Source organism: Ipomoea nil, unplaced genomic scaffold (genome assembly GCF_001879475.1).
Source record: "Ipomoea nil cultivar Tokyo-kokei standard unplaced genomic scaffold, Asagao_1.1 scaffold2826, whole genome shotgun sequence".
Classification (NCBI taxonomy): domain Eukaryota; kingdom Viridiplantae; phylum Streptophyta; class Magnoliopsida; order Solanales; family Convolvulaceae; genus Ipomoea; species Ipomoea nil.
Window position 1 is genome coordinate 5,675,508 of NW_017619254.1, and position 17,174 is coordinate 5,692,681.

At 43.2% G+C, this 17,174-nt stretch overlaps 1 long non-coding RNA gene across 1 annotated transcript; it reads right to left on the reverse strand.

Annotated features, from left to right (window-relative positions):
- Window positions 1–2,849: 2,849 nt before the first annotated feature.
- LOC109158644 lies at window positions 2,850–15,411 on the reverse strand. Its single transcript, XR_002050425.1, has 2 exons — window positions 14,793–15,411; window positions 2,850–3,027 (listed from the first exon to the last, which is right to left on the reverse strand). It is a non-coding gene; the product is annotated as an uncharacterized LOC109158644 (long non-coding RNA).
- Between the last annotated feature and the right edge of the window lie 1,763 nt (window positions 15,412–17,174).

Genomic DNA, 17,174 nt, shown 5'->3' on the forward strand with positions numbered 1-17,174 from the left:
TTTGAGAAAATAAAATCCCACCCGAAAAATAATCTTTATTAAATGCAGGACACCATTTTTCTCTACACCCATACAGCTTTTCAATCCAATGATTATTGTGACATTTATATGTTGTAACCATCCTGAAATAACATGCCATAAATATATTAAAGTAAACCTACAAGCATATCAGGATATCACATACAGAACAGACTAATGTACACAGTCTTATACATGAATACACATAAACTATCAAATAAATACACATAAACTTGATCCAAAAAATTAATTCTGTATTCTGTATACTATAATCTAAAAATAGTCATTCAATGATAATCCAATATAAACTAATAATAAAAACAAAAACAAAAACAAAAATAACGAAGCATACATCAGACACGTACATTGTCCAGTAAAATTCAAACTGTGCCTCTGTATCCGTATACTTCAACAAGCAATTGAATATATCTAAGAAATCTTTTTGATTTCTTAACCCTTTAATGTGTTTCTTTGAGTTCTCACCAATATGCCATATACATAGCCGATGTCGTGAACTTGGAAAAACTTGAACAATTGCAGCAGCCATAGCAACACATTGATCAGTCATTATGCAATGTGGACTTCTGTAATCCATAGATCTCAAAAATGTCTTAAACAACCATACAAATGACTCAGTCTTCTCATTCATCAAAAAACTGCATCCAAACATAACATTCATGCAATGGTGATTCATGCCAACAAAAGGTCCACAAATCATGTCATATTTGTTAGTACGATATGTTGTATCGTGAACTAACAAGTCCCCAAACAAATCATAATCTCTCCTCATTCGTCCATCCCTCCAAAAAAAAACTACACAACCTTGACTCCAAATCCACCTCAAAATCAAAGTAAAAATCCCTTTCACTTGACTGCCTCCGTTTGAATATTTCAATCAGTACCATCCAATCTGTTCAATGCATCGGTACATAGAGAGTTATATGCATCTCTACTTGTAAAACCAACAAGTGGTGATCCCCCTGATTGTGTTTTAAGGAATCTTACACCATCTGCAACAGACATACCACTGCTCTTCAAATCAGTAAGATAGGATAAATGATTCCTAAACACCATCCTATGTGACCTTAGAAGGTAACTCTTGCTTGGTGGAACCAATTCGTGATTATGCAACTTCTCGTGCTTCAAAACAATGCACATCCCATTCTCATGTAAATCGAATTGGACAAATGCACCACAACCTGTACGACCATCAATGTTAGAATAACACCCTTTCCCTGTAATCCTTTTAAATCCATCCTTCGAACAATGAAACATCTTCGTCTTCATTGTTTTTGTAGTAGAAGTATATCTTTGCTTACCCCTCCTCACACTAAAACCTACTTTAAAAGCATAGTAATTATACATGTCATATGCTTCATCAACCGAACACACTGACATCCCTACCAAATCCTGATCAGCTGCAAACCACATACAGTTTAACTACCCATACTGTTAATGTACATAATCCATAACTATAATACACATAAACACATGGCACAATACACATAATCATAAATACATAAAACTATCTTTTCAGTCCATCTTACTATGACATTCAATCCGAAAATCTACACAATTGCATCAAAAACGAACAAATCAAACCATACAATGCACATAAAACCTCCATAGATCAACATCTTCAAATCAGACCATACTAACATCCAATACAACCACAATCAAACAGCAATCCTATATCAATTCTTATATAATTCAACGCATCAATAACCCATACGAATTCAATATATTCATCATACATCAAACAAAATACAAAAGAAAATCTTAAAAATCAAATATTAATACCTGGATTAACATCCTCTGTATCTACCACTCCAACAGGATCAGTTATTTGCTCTGTCTCCGCCACATGCTGCTGCGCAATCGAATCATACATGGCTTACATCCAACAATTGCAAAATACGGAGCAAATCGAACAATCAGATCGCTACCGTGTTCTCTAATCCAACAGACATGATCGGCGCGACGACACCATCTCTTTAGAACCCCTCTCTCACTTCCCTCTTCTTACCACTTGACGGCGTTAACTGAACAATAAAAAAAGGGCCGTTACGTATCAACTCCATACGGCTTCGTTTTGAAGCTGGGCGCACATAGAGCTATACGCCGGGGTGTATGGTATAAATTGCCCTCCAACCGCCCCGTGAGAATAAGGGGGGTTGGTTGGGAGGTCAGCTAATATAAAAAGAGTGATTATTGTCTGGGTTAGGGGATCTACTTCTTGGTATTATTATTACATTTCATCTTGTAATCGTACTACAAACATTATCAATACAAAGTTGTCTCCGTGACACACATTCAACGCCTTTTCATATCCCTTATTTATCGGGTTTAGTAATTCGGGTCTACCCCGGGTTAATTAAATCAATCATTGGTGCTCTTGTTGAGAGTTGACATACAAGCTCGAGCGTGCTCCATATTCCACGAACTATGGCAAGGTCGAGATCCAACTCTCGCGGCTCCCGTAACACCCGTGCCTCCCCGACTAGGGGTAGCCTCAACGGGACCACTAGTCAGATACAAGTCCCTTCTTTGAGGTTGGCGGGTGACCTCAGAGATCGCCTCAACAACCACTGCAACGACACGGTGGTCGCCCGTCCTCCCCCGGATCCTGCCCTCTTCCGGGAAGGGGCGGCCTCCTCTAACAGTCCTTGGCGACATTGGACCGCATCGCGCGGGGGCTCCAGGGAGGTATCCCGGTCGGCCCAGAGGTTGCCCAAAGTGTAACACCCCCAAATTTTAAGTACAGAAACTAAAGAACAAAAAGAAAATATTTCTCAAAATATGCGGAAACTAAACCAACACGGGGTGTTATGCCACACTTGGGTTATTCTAAACCCAAATGCACAGGCTACAAAGTTTCTATCTACAATCCAAATACAAGGTTGAATAATCCATTCAACTATACCATAAGCAATTCTTGGGGTACAAATTCTATTACAAGGTATACGAAGATTACACCGCGCTCTCAAAGCAAGCCACTAATTTCATATCCTGAAAACAAAAGATTTTGGAAAAACACAAACAACAGAATTAGCATAAAATGCTAAGTAAGCTCTACTCTGCCCTGTAAAAATAAATACATTTATAATTCGAAAATAGTTATACTTTGTAAATAAACTTTAAGACTTGAATAGATCACCATTTAGAAAACATTTAGTCAAGTGAATATATATAGGTACATAACTACAGTAAAAATATTCTTGACTCACCCCAAAATAGGTATTATATCCTTTCTCAAAATAGTTTTCCCAAAAGTAAGTTAGGCACCAACGCCATACACACTCTAGTCAGAAAACACTACAATTCATACAAGTTAATAGAGATCCAAATAAATAATACTTAGCACTCCCCAAATTGGTATAACTAATACATAGTCATTCTTTCTCATTTTCAAAATAAACATAGGTATAGAGGATTCAAAGTAAACTTTCTTACATAATACTTTACAATATAATAATCCTTTGTATAAACCATCATCTCTCATAAGCATTTTCAAGATATACATAATATAAATATGGAGGAACTCATAGCAACATATAGTTTACTCATCAATTACTCATCCCAAGACATAGATATTCTCAAATAATCATTTTTAGTATAGACTTTCTCATAAGCCATTCTCAAAAAACATATACATCAATAATCATAGGTATGGAGGAATTCAAATCATATCTCTCAAATCATTTTTCCATGTATCACATATACATACGGAGGAATATCATAACCATCACTCACGAGATTTCACACATCCATATAACCTCATATATATATAAGGTGAAAGGGACGAAGGGTCTTAGATCAACTAAGCCCTAGTGACACGGTAATCCACTCTACCGGCCACTCCACAAGTTTGTCCCTTTCGTGGGATAAATGACTAAAACCTTAAGTGTGCACACCCCCTAATGGGCTTCCCCCACCCAAAAGAGTAGTAACTAGTCCAAGTAGCCCAGGATGTTTTCTACCAGGCTACTCCTGTGATACCCCAAAAATCCACACTCCAATCCAAGAATTAATTGAGTAATTAATTCTATTTCTTTTGAGGAATTGATTCCTAAAATCCTGATTTTTGATACTCAAGAACTAGTATTTGACTAGTCAATCTTTAAGTGGTGTTGTACCTTGTGCTTTAAGAGGAGTTCCCTTGTTCCTTACACTTTCTAAGAGTTAGTAAGGGTATCATTGTCTTTTCACCAAGAGTTTGTTTTGTAACCTAAATCTAGAAGACTTCTTCATTTTCATCCCTTACAATTCCTAGAAAATATCTCTACCTTCTCTCTAGAAAAGAAGAGTAGCTTGTTCTTCAAGCCAAGTGAGACCTTTGTCAAGATTCCAAGTTTTGCTTCCAAGATTCAATCTTTCACCTATTTGGGCATCTAGAAGGGTAAGATCTAAGCTTGTCTAGTCTTTTTGGTTCCATCTTAGTTGTCTTTTTCTTAAAGGTGGGATCTTTATGATCTTTTGGTTTGATCTTGAAGTGGGTTTGGCTAGTGAGCTTAGTGGAGAGCTTGTTGTGGTGTAAGTGAAGTCTTTTGGTCTTCAAGAGGTAACCCATGCTCTACAAAACCTATTTTGCTTACCTATATATGATTTCTTGGCTTCTATTTGTGTTTTACTATGAAATGTGAGAGTTTATGCATTTATCTTGTGATATTTCATATCTAGAACTTGTGTTTAGGATTCCTTTGTGCCATTGATTGTAGCAAAAATAAGATGTGAGTTCGGGTGTATAATGTCGTCCTCAGGGGATTGGGGGTTATGGCACGCAATATGCAATCACAAAAAACTAGGCACTAGCATAAGGAAATCAACAAGAAGCTAAGCAAACTACAAGTTTAAGGAAATGATAAAACTAACACATATACACAAAGATAAACACAAAATAAAGAAATAGGACTCAAGCTAGGGAGCATTATCATCTAGATGCTTTAACAACCTAAGGGATTAGGGAGAACAAGTAACCAAGGAATCAAGCGGGAATGCACGTAGGTATCCTAGTCCACGAACCATTCTCATGATTAATAAACAAGGATTAGAACAAGGAATTGCCCCACTTTCGTGGTAAATCAATTCCAAGTCCATCAAGCACACAAAGCATCTAAAATCCCCAATTTCCCCTATTTTCGTAGGAAGAAATCGGGTCTATGCAAGGGGTGGCTTGGATTCATCACCCAACTCTCGTTGAGGCAAGGAATCCTCCAAAAACAAGCTAATGAATGTGTACATCAAATATTAACAAGATATAAATACAAAACCTTCACAAACACATGAACCCTAGGTAGTGTTCTTCCCCTTTTTTGCAATAATCACAAACTAAGCATCAAGATATGAAATACAACCCTAACTCAAGTCCATAAACTAACTACTCATGATTAAATAGCATAAAGAACACAAGAACACAAGTATGAAACATAAATCTTGCAAAATAAAGAGATAAAAGGAAGAAAACTTCTCAAAAGAAATTGGATGGTGGAATCTTGAAATGTTGGAATCCAAGCTTCAAATCCAAGATTACAAGCTTCAAAAGTGTTAAGAAACATAAATCTAATCCTAATCTAACCTAAAAATATGAAAGGAAGTGAAAGGAAATGTCTAGGGTTGGAACAAGGTCCAAAACCGTGTAGAAATGACACAAAAACGACCCTAAATAGAGCAGAGCAGATTGGGACGCCCTCAGGGATGGGCATACGCCAGGGGGTACGATTTTTGGTGCAATTCCAGTGAAAAATGGATCAGGGAGAAGAGATGCGTACTGGCATGCGTATGGGCGTACGGCAGGGCGTACGAGGCTGCTGGAAACAGAATTCTGTGCACTTGTCTTGACTTCTAGGCTATTTTTCTTATCTAAAACCATTTTATTGGCACTTATGGTCTTCAAAAAAGTTGTAGCCCTTTAAGTTGGCTTTCCAATGGTGCAAGAATCACATAAATTGGATATTTCTAGACCGAGATATGCCCCGAAAACAGAACAGTGCCCAAACCATGCGAGAATTTCAGCTTGTTCCACTTTTGCCTTGGTTAAATTTGTCCATATGATCAACACCATTGAAAGCATCACTCTTTGGCTCCTTTGGAAGTGTTGCATCCATCTCCTTAGCTTCATCTTGGCTCCCCTTGACTCCAAATGCATCCAACATGATCTAAAATCCTTCATTTCTACTCAAAGATAATGAATTGCGCATAATGGATCAAATGAGCAAAATAAAGATCATTTTGAACAACATTGTGACACTTCATAAGCAAAACAAGGCTAAATATGGGGTAGACATGGGGTATAAAAATGAACAATTATGCACTTATCAGCCATTGCTTGGCATTTTCAATGGTTCAAGTCATTTTGTTGTGTTTGGTGAGATTTGGCATGTTTTGGACTTGAAGTTGTGTTTGGAGAAGAAAATCCCCGAAGGGATTTTTTGTGGTACAGGGATGTACCCGCGGGCGGGGCACCACCTGCCGGCCTACCCACGGGGAACATGTTGCCTTGTGGGTAGTGTACCCGCGGGCGGGACCACGGGTGGGGCACTACCCGTGGGTCCATCCACGGGGAACACAGTGGTGTGGTGATGGGATTTGTTCCCCGTGATTTGTTTGTCTCGGTATTTGATCTTTTGGCTTCCCATTGTTCTTTTGTGGAACTACTTGAGCGTCTTCTTGATGTTTCGTAGGTCTAGAACTATATGGTAAGTATCCATGTAGGATCTTTGGTGTCTTGATTCGTGCTAAGTGTTCAACTTTGTGTTTCGTTGAACCAAGAGGTGTCTTGTGAGTTCCTCAGAACTATCTTGAGTTTCCCCGTTGTTAAGCATGCTAGTTCGTTGTCTTTGTACTAGCGGGTGTGTGTGGTTTGTACCTTCCGTTTGGTTGATGATAACTTGTGTTATGCATCGTTGTTGTTGTGGGCTGTGACCCGTTCCTTGATCGAGTGTGTTTCATACCTTCTATGCAATCCGTTGATTGATTCGTGTGAGTGGTGGTGCGTGTGTGGCTCTACCTAGATTGAACGATTAGTGGTATGGGACACTAGTCACCAAGGTATTGCAATGGTCCTCGTGGTGGCCGTGACGTGATTATGGAGCTGTGGCTGAGTCCACGTGATTGGGGGATAACATTGTGTTATCCGGGCATGTGTTGCCGTGATTGGTGGGTTTTCGTTGGTGGTTATAGGTGGGGGACGACGGTCCCGGCGGAATAAGGTTGGACTTGGCTGTACAGGGGATTTCTGGAGGTAATGGTTGGCTTTGAAGGTACAAGGTTGGGGTAGCCATAAGGTTGGAACAGGGCATAAGGAAGGCATATCAACTCGTGATGGGTGATGTCACGAGGGCTTGTGTAGCCGTGGTTGTGTGATCTTCTCTCGTGACGTGTGTAGTCACGGAGGCTTGTGGTGTTTTGGCATGTGTTGTCGTCGGGTGAGTCTTTATCCTTGTGTGTGGTTATCCTTTGTGGTTGGGATGTGTTCCCGGTGTTATTTTTGTGAGCGGTGAGTCTTGTGTTGTCTTGTGATCTTGGTTTTTAACTTATATATATGTATTCCGTTTCGAAAATGGTTTTTATATCATATATCTACTTATTTATGATACTTAACGGTATTGGTGGGTTACCAACATTATTCACTGACCGGGCGTCGCCCCGATGTTTACCTTTGTATCTTTCAGGTGCTGAGTAGTCGAGCGCGATGTCTAGAGCCGGTAGCTTAGCACCTGTATCTTTAGACTGTGTTTTTGTGGCTTGTGCGCCAATGGTTTTAGATTGTTTTTAGAGTGATGTTTTGGGATAGTGTGTTACACTTGCAGATTGTCGCCTTAGCGTTACCTAGTGTGGTATACATGGCATAACACCCCTGTTTTGGATTTCTTTTATCCAGTTTCCATTTTCTTCCGCTGTGCTAGTGTTTTGTTGTTATTCTGCATGTGTTAAGACTTGTTTTTAGGTCTTGTTTTTGGGGGGTGTTACAGTTGGTATCAGAGCCTAGGTTTTGAGCCTTGGTTTAGAGCCTAGGAAGAGTTAAGTCTAGACTTTCTAAGTGTTTAAATGTGTTTTGAGACCTCTAAGCGACCTTAAGGAGGTAAGTATTAGACTTAGGACTCTAGGTTGCGCGGTGAAATGTGCGTTGCTTTTTGTCTTGCTTGGTTGCTTGTTCTTTTGGTAACCTTGTTGTTGTAGCAGAAGTGCGATGCCTCCTCGTCCTCGCGCTCGCTCCCCAGAGACCCCGACCAACGAGCAGCTCGCCCAGAATCTCCATCAGTTGACGCAGACGATGCAGTCTCTCAGTGAAGCTCTGTTGAACAATAATCAAGCCGCGCTGCCTCCGCCTCCGGTTGGGCACCGCGATGTGGGTCGTTTAGTGTCCGGGCATCGGCCGCCTTCCTTTGCTGGTGAAGAAGACCCTGTAGTCCTTGAAGAGTGGCTACGGGTGTTTGATAAGATTTTTACCGTGGTGGGCTGTCCCGAAGAGAGGAGAGTAGAACTGGCAACGTTCTACTTCTGCCAAGAAGCTGATCTGTGGTGGGTTCACGAGAGTCTGACCATTCTTGAAGAGCCTGGGTTTGATTGGACCGCGCTCAAGAACAGGATGCGCGAAAGGTTCTACCCAGCGCATGTGCGAGCCGCCATGTTTGATTAGTTCCTTCATCTGCAGCAAGGACCCCTATCTGTGGTGGAGTACCACAAGAAATTCCTAGAGCTGGCGCGCTTCGCGAGGATGTTAGTGCCTACAGAGCTTGCCAAAGTTGAGCGTTTCGTTGCCGATCTGAATTATGAGGCATGAAAAGCGTTGACGGTGAGTAGGCCTAGTTCCCTCAAGGATGCGTATCTGTGTGCCGCGGATCTGTTTCGTGTTCAGCAGCTTCAGAAGAGTTCGCTTGAGTTGGCTAGGAAGAGAGTTGAGAGTAGAGGTTCTTTTGCTTTCAAGAAGCCCCGACGGAGTTTTCCGGCTAGAGTTGTGTCATCTTCTTCTCAAGGACCAGTTAGGATGGAGCCTCCGGTTCAAGCTAAGTCGGTTGGTTGTCGCAAGTGTGGGAAGGTGCATCCGGGCCAAGTTTGCAATGGCCAGGCGTTTAAGTGTTTTCGCTGGTGGGTTGTTGGTCATAGAGTCGCGGAGTGTCCTCAGCTTGCCGGTCAGAGAGCGTTACCACCACCCCCGAGAGCTGGAGGAGCACCAGGAGGGAGTTCAGGTCACGGAGCTGTTGGAGCTAGGCCACCTGGGAGAGTTTTCGTGATGGCGCGTTCGCAGGCGGAGTCGGAGGGTCTGGTGGAGGAGGAGTTAGCAGGTAACCCTTGTTTCGGAGCTTATCCTTGTGTCCCCGAGAGCGTTATGTTCTTTGTTGCCTTGGGTGCTATCTTGTGTTTCGTAGTTGTCTTTGTTTGGCAATCCTCGGCATGCTTTCCTTGTTAGTTTTTCGTTGAAGTGCTTAGTATAGACTCTTTTCTTGCTAAGTGTTTTCTTTAGTTGGTATCTTGTTTGTGGTAGTCATCTTATCCTTGAGTTATCTTGTGTGTAGCCCAATTCTTCCACCTTTGTACTTGGTTGTTCTTACAACAATTCCTTGAGCTTTTCCTTAAATTTTCAAAGTATTCTTTGATTTGGAAAAATAGCAAATCCCTACCAAAATCTTTCCTTGTGTTGCCTAAAAGTTAAGCTTAATGTTTCTTTGTAACCTTTGAGTTTCGAACCCTAACCAATTTCCTTTCTACCTAACCTCTAAACCACTTAAGCCAATTATCTTTCTTGAAACCTAACCTATTTTAATTCCTTTTAAACCTTAAATTCCCACTTTGTTCAAAATCCCCAAATTTAATCATCTTTTTCCCAATCTCACCCAAATCCCTAATTTCTCTTCCCAAATTCTCTTCTCCTTTTTCCTTCTCCCTACCCGTGAGCTACCCGAAGCCATCCCACCCCCCACCAACCTGCCCGTCGCACCACTGTCTCGCCACCGCTGGAGCCTCGCTGCACCGCCGCCATCGCCGAGAGAGAGAGAGAGAGCACGAGAGAGAGAGCGCGAGAGAGAGAGAGAGAGTGCAGCGAGAGAGAGAGGCAGCGTGAGTGTGTAGAAGGAGAGTTGTGGGCTTTGTTTGTTGAGCTTTGGATCATCTTCCACCATGCCTAGAAGGTCAAGCTTGGCTAGGAAAGCGGAATGGGTGGATGCCCACTACCTTGTGCTTAAAGGTAAAGCTTTTGATCCAGAATCTTTTTCAAGTTCCTTGTTGGATTTGCTTAAGTTTCAAGGTTTGTTAGATGGGTTTCTCGCCATAAGGGCCGAGACTTACCCGAGTTTGGTGAAGGAGTTTTACCGTCACATGGTTGTGACGAAGGAAGGTGAAAGGCTTGAGATCACCTCTAAGGTGAGACGTGTGAAGGTTGTGTTGTCTGAGAAGAGGTTAGCTCAGTTGTTGAGTTTGTCTGCTACCGGAGTGGCTCAGTACAGTGGTCATTCTTGGATTAGTACGGATGCCATGGGGTACCGTGACTATTTGAGTTATCTGTTTGGCCGTACGAGTGGTTTCACTCAAGCTTCGAGGCCGGAAAAGAAGTGGTTGTCTGCGGAACAAAGGATCTTGGTTATGTTGGTGTCAGATTGTTTGTTGCCTAATAACAACAAGAGCAGTTTGTTGGGTAAGTTGGAATGTACCTTTGCTTTCTGTCTGAAGAATATGGTTAAGTTCAATCTGCCTGCTTTGATGATGCAACACATGGTGTTTTGCCGGGATCACAACCGGAAGAGTTTGCCGTATGGCATGGTGCTAAGTTGGATTTTGGTTAAGAAAGGTGTTAGTGTGGATGGTTGTCTCCCGAAGGCTGTGGGAAAGATGGTGTTGGATACCGCCAATCTCCGAAGTTGTAATCTGTTTCAGTTGGATAGTGGTGAGTACATCACGCTTGAAGAGGTTGCAAGGAAGGCACCTGTTGAGAGAGCAGAGTTAGCTGCTGGGCTTGGGATCCATGCCAGGAAGTTGAGCCTTGCAGTCCAGAGATTGGGTAGTGACGAAGAAGTTGAGGAGGAAGCAGATCAGGAAGAAGAAGAAGGAGCACCGGGGACCGCTGAAGCTGAAGTAAGTGAATCAGACAGTGAGGAAAGTCGGAGAAGGAAAGAAGTTCGCACCAAGAGAGAGCAGGACGTCGCCTCTTTGCTTCGGCAGCAGAACAGTTTGATCGCCGAGGGCTTTGCGTTTGTGAGGTCGCAGTTTGTCGCAGTGCATCAGACGCTGGATCGGTTTGAAGCTAGTTCTAGTCACAGAGATGAAGCCGAAGAAGAAGAGTCTGAAGAGGCCGAAGAGTCGGAGAGTGAGGAGTTCTAGTTGTGTTGTGGTAACCCCGTTCGCTTCTTCCTTGTTGTTTCTTAGCCGTTGTAGCTCGGTGTTAGGTTGTTGTGTGCTTTGTGTGCTTGCTTGTTTTGTTTGTTGCCTTGTTGCTAGCTAGTTTGTTAGTTGGTGTTTGGGTTAGTTCTTGGTTGTTGTCTAGAAGTTGATTGTTGTGTTGAGGTTACAGTTCTTGATGCTCAATCTATCCGTTTGTTAACCCTTTTGCCAATCCTTGAATTCATAATGTCCTCTTCTTTGCTTTGGAACCCTTGTGAGAACTTTTGGAGTTTTTGACCAAAAGGGATATTCTTGAAATTTCTTGTCACAATTTTGTTTCCTTGTTACCTTTCGTTCTTAATTCGTTGTACCCAAGTTTCGGGGACGAAACTTCTTTGAAGGGGGAGAGGATGTGACACCCCAAAAATCTACACTCCAATCCATGAATTAATTGAGTAATTAATTCTATTTCTTTTGAGGAATTGATTCCTAAAATCCTGATTTTTAATACTCAAGGACTAGTATTTGACTAGTCAATCTTTAAGTGGTGTTGTACCTTGTGCTTTAAGAGGAGTTCCCTTGTTCCTTACACTTTCTAAGAGTTAGTAAGGGTATCATTGTCTTTTCACCAAGAGTTAGTTTTGTAACCTAAACCTAGAAGACTTCTTCATTTTCATCCCTTACAATTCCTAGAAAATATCTCTACCTTCTCTCTAGAAAAGAAGAGTAGCTTGTTCTTCAAGCCAAGTGAGACCTTTGTCAAGATTCCAAGTTTTGCTTCCAAGATTCAATCTTTCACCTATTTGGGCATCTAGAAGGGTAAGATCTAAGCTTGTCTAGTCTTTTTGGTTCCATCTTAGTTGTCTTTTTCTTAAAGGTGGGATCTTTATGGTCTTTTGGTTTGATCTTGAAGTGGGTTTGGCTAGTGAGCTTAGTGGAGAGCTTGTTGTGGTGTAAGTGAAGTCTTTTGGTCTTCAAGAGGTAACCCATGCTCTACAAAACCTATTTTGCTTACCTATATATGATTTCTTGGCTTCTATTTGTGTTTTGCTATGAAATGTGAGAGTTTATGCATTTATCTTGTGATATTGCATATCTACAGCTTGTGTTTAGGATTCCTTTGTGCCATTGCTTGGCATTTTCCATGGTTCAAGTCATTTTGTTGTGTTTCGTGAGATTTGGCATGTTTTGGACTTGAAGTTGTGTTTGGAGAAGAAAATCCCCGAAGGGATTTGTTGTGGTACAGGGATGTACCCGCGGGCGGGGCACCACCCGCCGGCCTACCCGCGGGCGGGACCACGGGTGGGGCACTACCCGTGGGTCCACCCACGGGGAACACAGTGGTGTGGTGATGGGATTTGTTCCGCGTGATTTGTTTGTCTCGGTATTTGATCTTTTGGCTTCCCGTTGTTCTTTTGTGGAACTACTTGAGCGTCTTCTTGATGTTTCGTAGGTCTAGAACTATATGGTAGATATCCATGTAGGATCTTTGGTGTCTTGATTCGTGCTAAGTGTTCAACTTTGTGTTTCGTTGAACCAAGAGGTGTCTTGTGAGTTCCTCGAAACTATCTTGAGTTTCCCCGTTGTTAAGCATGCTAGTTCGTTGTCTTTGTACTAGTGTGTGTGTGTGGTTTGTACCTTCCGTTTGGTTGATGATAACTTGTGTTATGCATCGTTGTTGTTGTGGGCTGTGACCCGTTCCTTGATCGAGTGCGTTTCATACCTTCATTGCAATCCGTTGATTGATTCGTATGAGTGGTGGTGCGTGTGTGGCTCTACCTGGATTGCACGATTAGTGGTATGGGACACTAGTCACCAAGGTATTGCAGTGGTCCTCGTGGTGGCCGTGACGTGATTATGGAGTTGTGGCTGAGTCCACGTGATTGGGGGATAACATTGTGTTATCCGGGCATGTGTTGCCGTGATTGGTGGGTTTTCGTTGGTGGTTATAGGTGGGGGACGACGGTCCCGGCGGAATAAGGTTGGACTTGGCTGTACAGGGGATTTCTGGAGGTAATGGTTGGCTTTGAAGGTACAAGGTTGGGGGTAGCCATAAGGTTGGAACAGGGCATAAGGAAGGCATATCAACTCGTGATGGGTGATGTCACGAGGGCTTGTGTAACCGTGGTTGTGTGATCTTCTCTCGTGACGTGTGTAGTCATGGAGGCTTGTGGTGTTTTGGCATGTGTTGCCGTTGAGTGAGTCTTTATCCTTGTGTGTGGTTAACCTTTGTGGTTGGGATGTGTTCCCGGTGTTATTTTTGTGAGCAGTGAGTCTTGTGTTGTCTTGTGATCTTGGTTTTTAACTTATATATATGTATTCCGTTTCGAAAATGGTTTTTATATCATATATCTACTTATTTATGATACTTAACGGTATTGGTGGGTTACCAGCATTATTCGCTGACCGGGCGTCGCCCCGTTGTTTATCTTTGTATCTTTCAGGTGTTGAGTAGTCGAACGCGATGTCTAGAGCCGGTAGCTTAGCACCTGTATCTTTAGACTGTGTTTTTGTGGCCTGCGCGCCAATGGTTTTAGATTGCTTTTAGAGTGATGTTTTGGGATAGTGTGTTACACTTGCAGATTGTCTCCTTAGCGTTACCTAGTGTGGTATACATGGCATAACACCCCTGTTTTGGATTTCTTTTATCCAGTTTCCGTTTTCTTCCGCTGTGCTAGTGTTTTGTTGTTAATCTGCATGTGTTAAGACTTGTTTTTAGGTCTTGTTTTTGGGGGGTGTTACAACTCCACATATAGTAGGTATCCAGGATGTTTTCTAATGAATACAATATCATCAAAATAGGGTCGGATCCCACATAGGACCAAAGTCCACAAATCCACAACCATCCATCATATCCACATATCCTCCAAAAATAGATACATTTTATATATCCTCCAAAAAAAAAATAAGAATAATTATCCAAAAATATATTTTCATAAACATTCTCATTTGCCCGTAGATTATTTAAATCATAGCTTTCAAATAGCATAGAGTATATATAACCCATCAATATCCATACTTTCCAAATTAGTTTTCATCCTCCAAAAAGAATATAATAGTATGCAAAATAATACATTTTCTCTAATTTACACATTTCCTCCAAAAAGATAGTCCTTCAAGAATAAATATAACTTCATATCCTCCAATATAAACATAGTTTCACTCATTTCAATATACTTAGATTTTCAATCAATATTTCTCAAAGTATGAATTTAATCGAACTCTATAGCAAAATTATAATGGGGTTTCAACACAAAACATTTAGACACACCATAGATTATACACCTTTCAAAAATATAGTTTCAACCCATATAAATCGCAAGTCAACACCAAAATAACCATATTTTGATATTTATCACATTTTAAAACTAGAACACATTCTTAAAATAATTGAAGTACACAAATCATATAAGTAGAACATTTAGTAGGGCAAAGTAATTTAAACGGGCATAGAAACTTACCTCAAACTAAGCTCCAAAAGTACTAGCATCCAATCCTAAGCTTTTCTCTTGAGCTAGACATTTCAAAAGGAACCCAATTGTCTGAATCACTGCCACCGTTGCTACAACAGAGATCCCGTCACCGGTTACCATGGCTCCTCCTTTGTTGGAAAAGGAACACCTACGCCACTGTTAACTCTCCCAACACACAGCCAGTCCACGCCACAGCCCACCGAAATCTGTCAACACCGGAAGGGGAAGAAGGACGACGGGTCTACTATGTTCGTCGGAAAACAGGGAAGAGGGAAAGGACCTCGCCAGGCTTGTCCCGTCGCCGCCGCACTACCCACGTCAAACGACCGAGAGAGACACTGTCTGGTCTGCTCGCTGCTAGCTGGTCGAAGAGGAGGACGCCGGGGAAGAGCTCACCATTGCTCAGCATCCCCAAATAAATAAGAGTCGATCTGCTGTTGCTGGACTTCATCGCGAGGCCGGAGAAGGAGGAATCCAAGTCCATCGTCGCTGCTCACTTGCCGCCGGGAAGAAGCCTCGCCAAAAAGAAGCAGAGGTCGCCTGTTGTTATACGCTGCTTGCCCAGGAAGAGAAATAGACGAGAGAGATAGAGGATGGCAAAATAACTAGGGTTATGGATATTTTTAGAAAAAATAAAAATCTGATTTTCCTTTTTGAAGTTGGGCCAAGAAGTGTAAGCTTGAGTATTTATGGGCTTGGGTTATGATGTTAGACTTAAATATAGTTAGGTTATTTGGGCTCAAGAAAATTAAATGGACTTAGGGATTGATAGACATAAAATGATTCTTGCAGGCTCATCTCAAAAATTAAGATTGTAAAATAAATTTTACTTTCAAAACAAATTGATTTGATTACACTAAGGTGATTTAAAATATCGGGGTGTCACACAAAGGGCCCCGACCCCGCCTCCGGCTCCCTCAAGGGGGCATAATGGCCCGAGCCGACCACCTCACGCGCCCGACACCCCGGTCGAGGGTAGGCCAACTCGCCCCGACCCCCGATGCCGGGCCTCAACAGGGACATCACCACCCACAGGCACGCCGTCGACCCCACAATCAAGCCGGTGCAACAACGCGAGAGGTACCTCTCCGCGGAGAGGACGAAGCTCATGAGGAGCTCTTGACATTCCTTAACGGTAGTATCGGGGGGACGCCCCCGCTCACTACTAAGGGACCTAGTCGGCCCAACCCCTCAACCTTGGTCCCGAATAAATCTCCAAGATTGCCCGGGTGGAGGACCTCAAGATGTCCAATTCATAAACCTACCTGGTCCTCCCCGTGCAAGCTTGAGCTCCGTGCAAGCTAGACCACCTTAAGGAGTATAAGAAGACAGCCGTCCACCCCAAGACGAGGTGGACCTACTTGGCTTGGTCCCTCAACCTCGACCTCGAACACATTTCCAAGATAGCCAGGGTGGAGGACCTCAAGACGCCAAAAAGAGAGATGATAGATATAGTATGGAACTCCGAGCCCCTGCTCAAGTACTTCCAGTATTTCTATCTTGTAAGGTGGTCCGTCCCCTTAACTTTAATAAAAGCAGTAAAAATTCGTCGTAGACTCATTTTCACTACTCGTAGAAGGGGTGGAGGGTACCCATCCAACCTCTTCAGTTACCCTAAGGGGGCACAAGGCCCGACTTTGCGTACCAACCCCGACGGAAGAGCTTAACGGCCCAAGTCCGGTGACTTGGGGCCGACAGGCTTACCCTAAGGGGGCACGAGGCCTGACCTCGCGTACCAACCCTGACGGAAGAGCTTAACGGCCCAAGTTCGGTGACTTGGGGTCGACAGGCTTACCCTAAGGGGGCACAAGGCCCGACCTCGCGTACCAACCCCGATGGAAGAGCTTAACGGCCCAAGTCCGGTGACTTGGGGCCGACGGGCTAACCCTAAGGGGGCACGAGGCCTGACCTCGCGTACCAACCCCAATGGAAGAGCTTAACTGCCCAAGTCCGGTGACTTGGGGCCGACGGGCTTACCCTAAGGGGGCACGAGGCCCGACTTCACGTACCAACCCCGACGGAAGAGCTTAACAGCCCAAGTCCGGTGACTTGGAGCCAACGAGCTCACCTTAAGGGGGCACGAGGCCCAACCTCGCGTACCAACCCCGACGGAAGAGCTTAACGGACCAAGTCCGGTGACTTGGGGTCGACGGGCTACCCTTAGTGGGCATGAGGCCCGACCTCGTTCGCCACCTGACGGAAGAGTTCTTAGACCAAGGGGGTACCTTTACCAAGAAGAGGACGGCTACCTCATGAGCTCGCCTAAGAGAAGGACGCATCAAGGGGGCTACCTCATGAGCTCGCCCAAGAGGAGGACGACTACCTCATGAGCTCGCCCAAGAAGAGGACGCCCAAGAGGAGGACGACTAT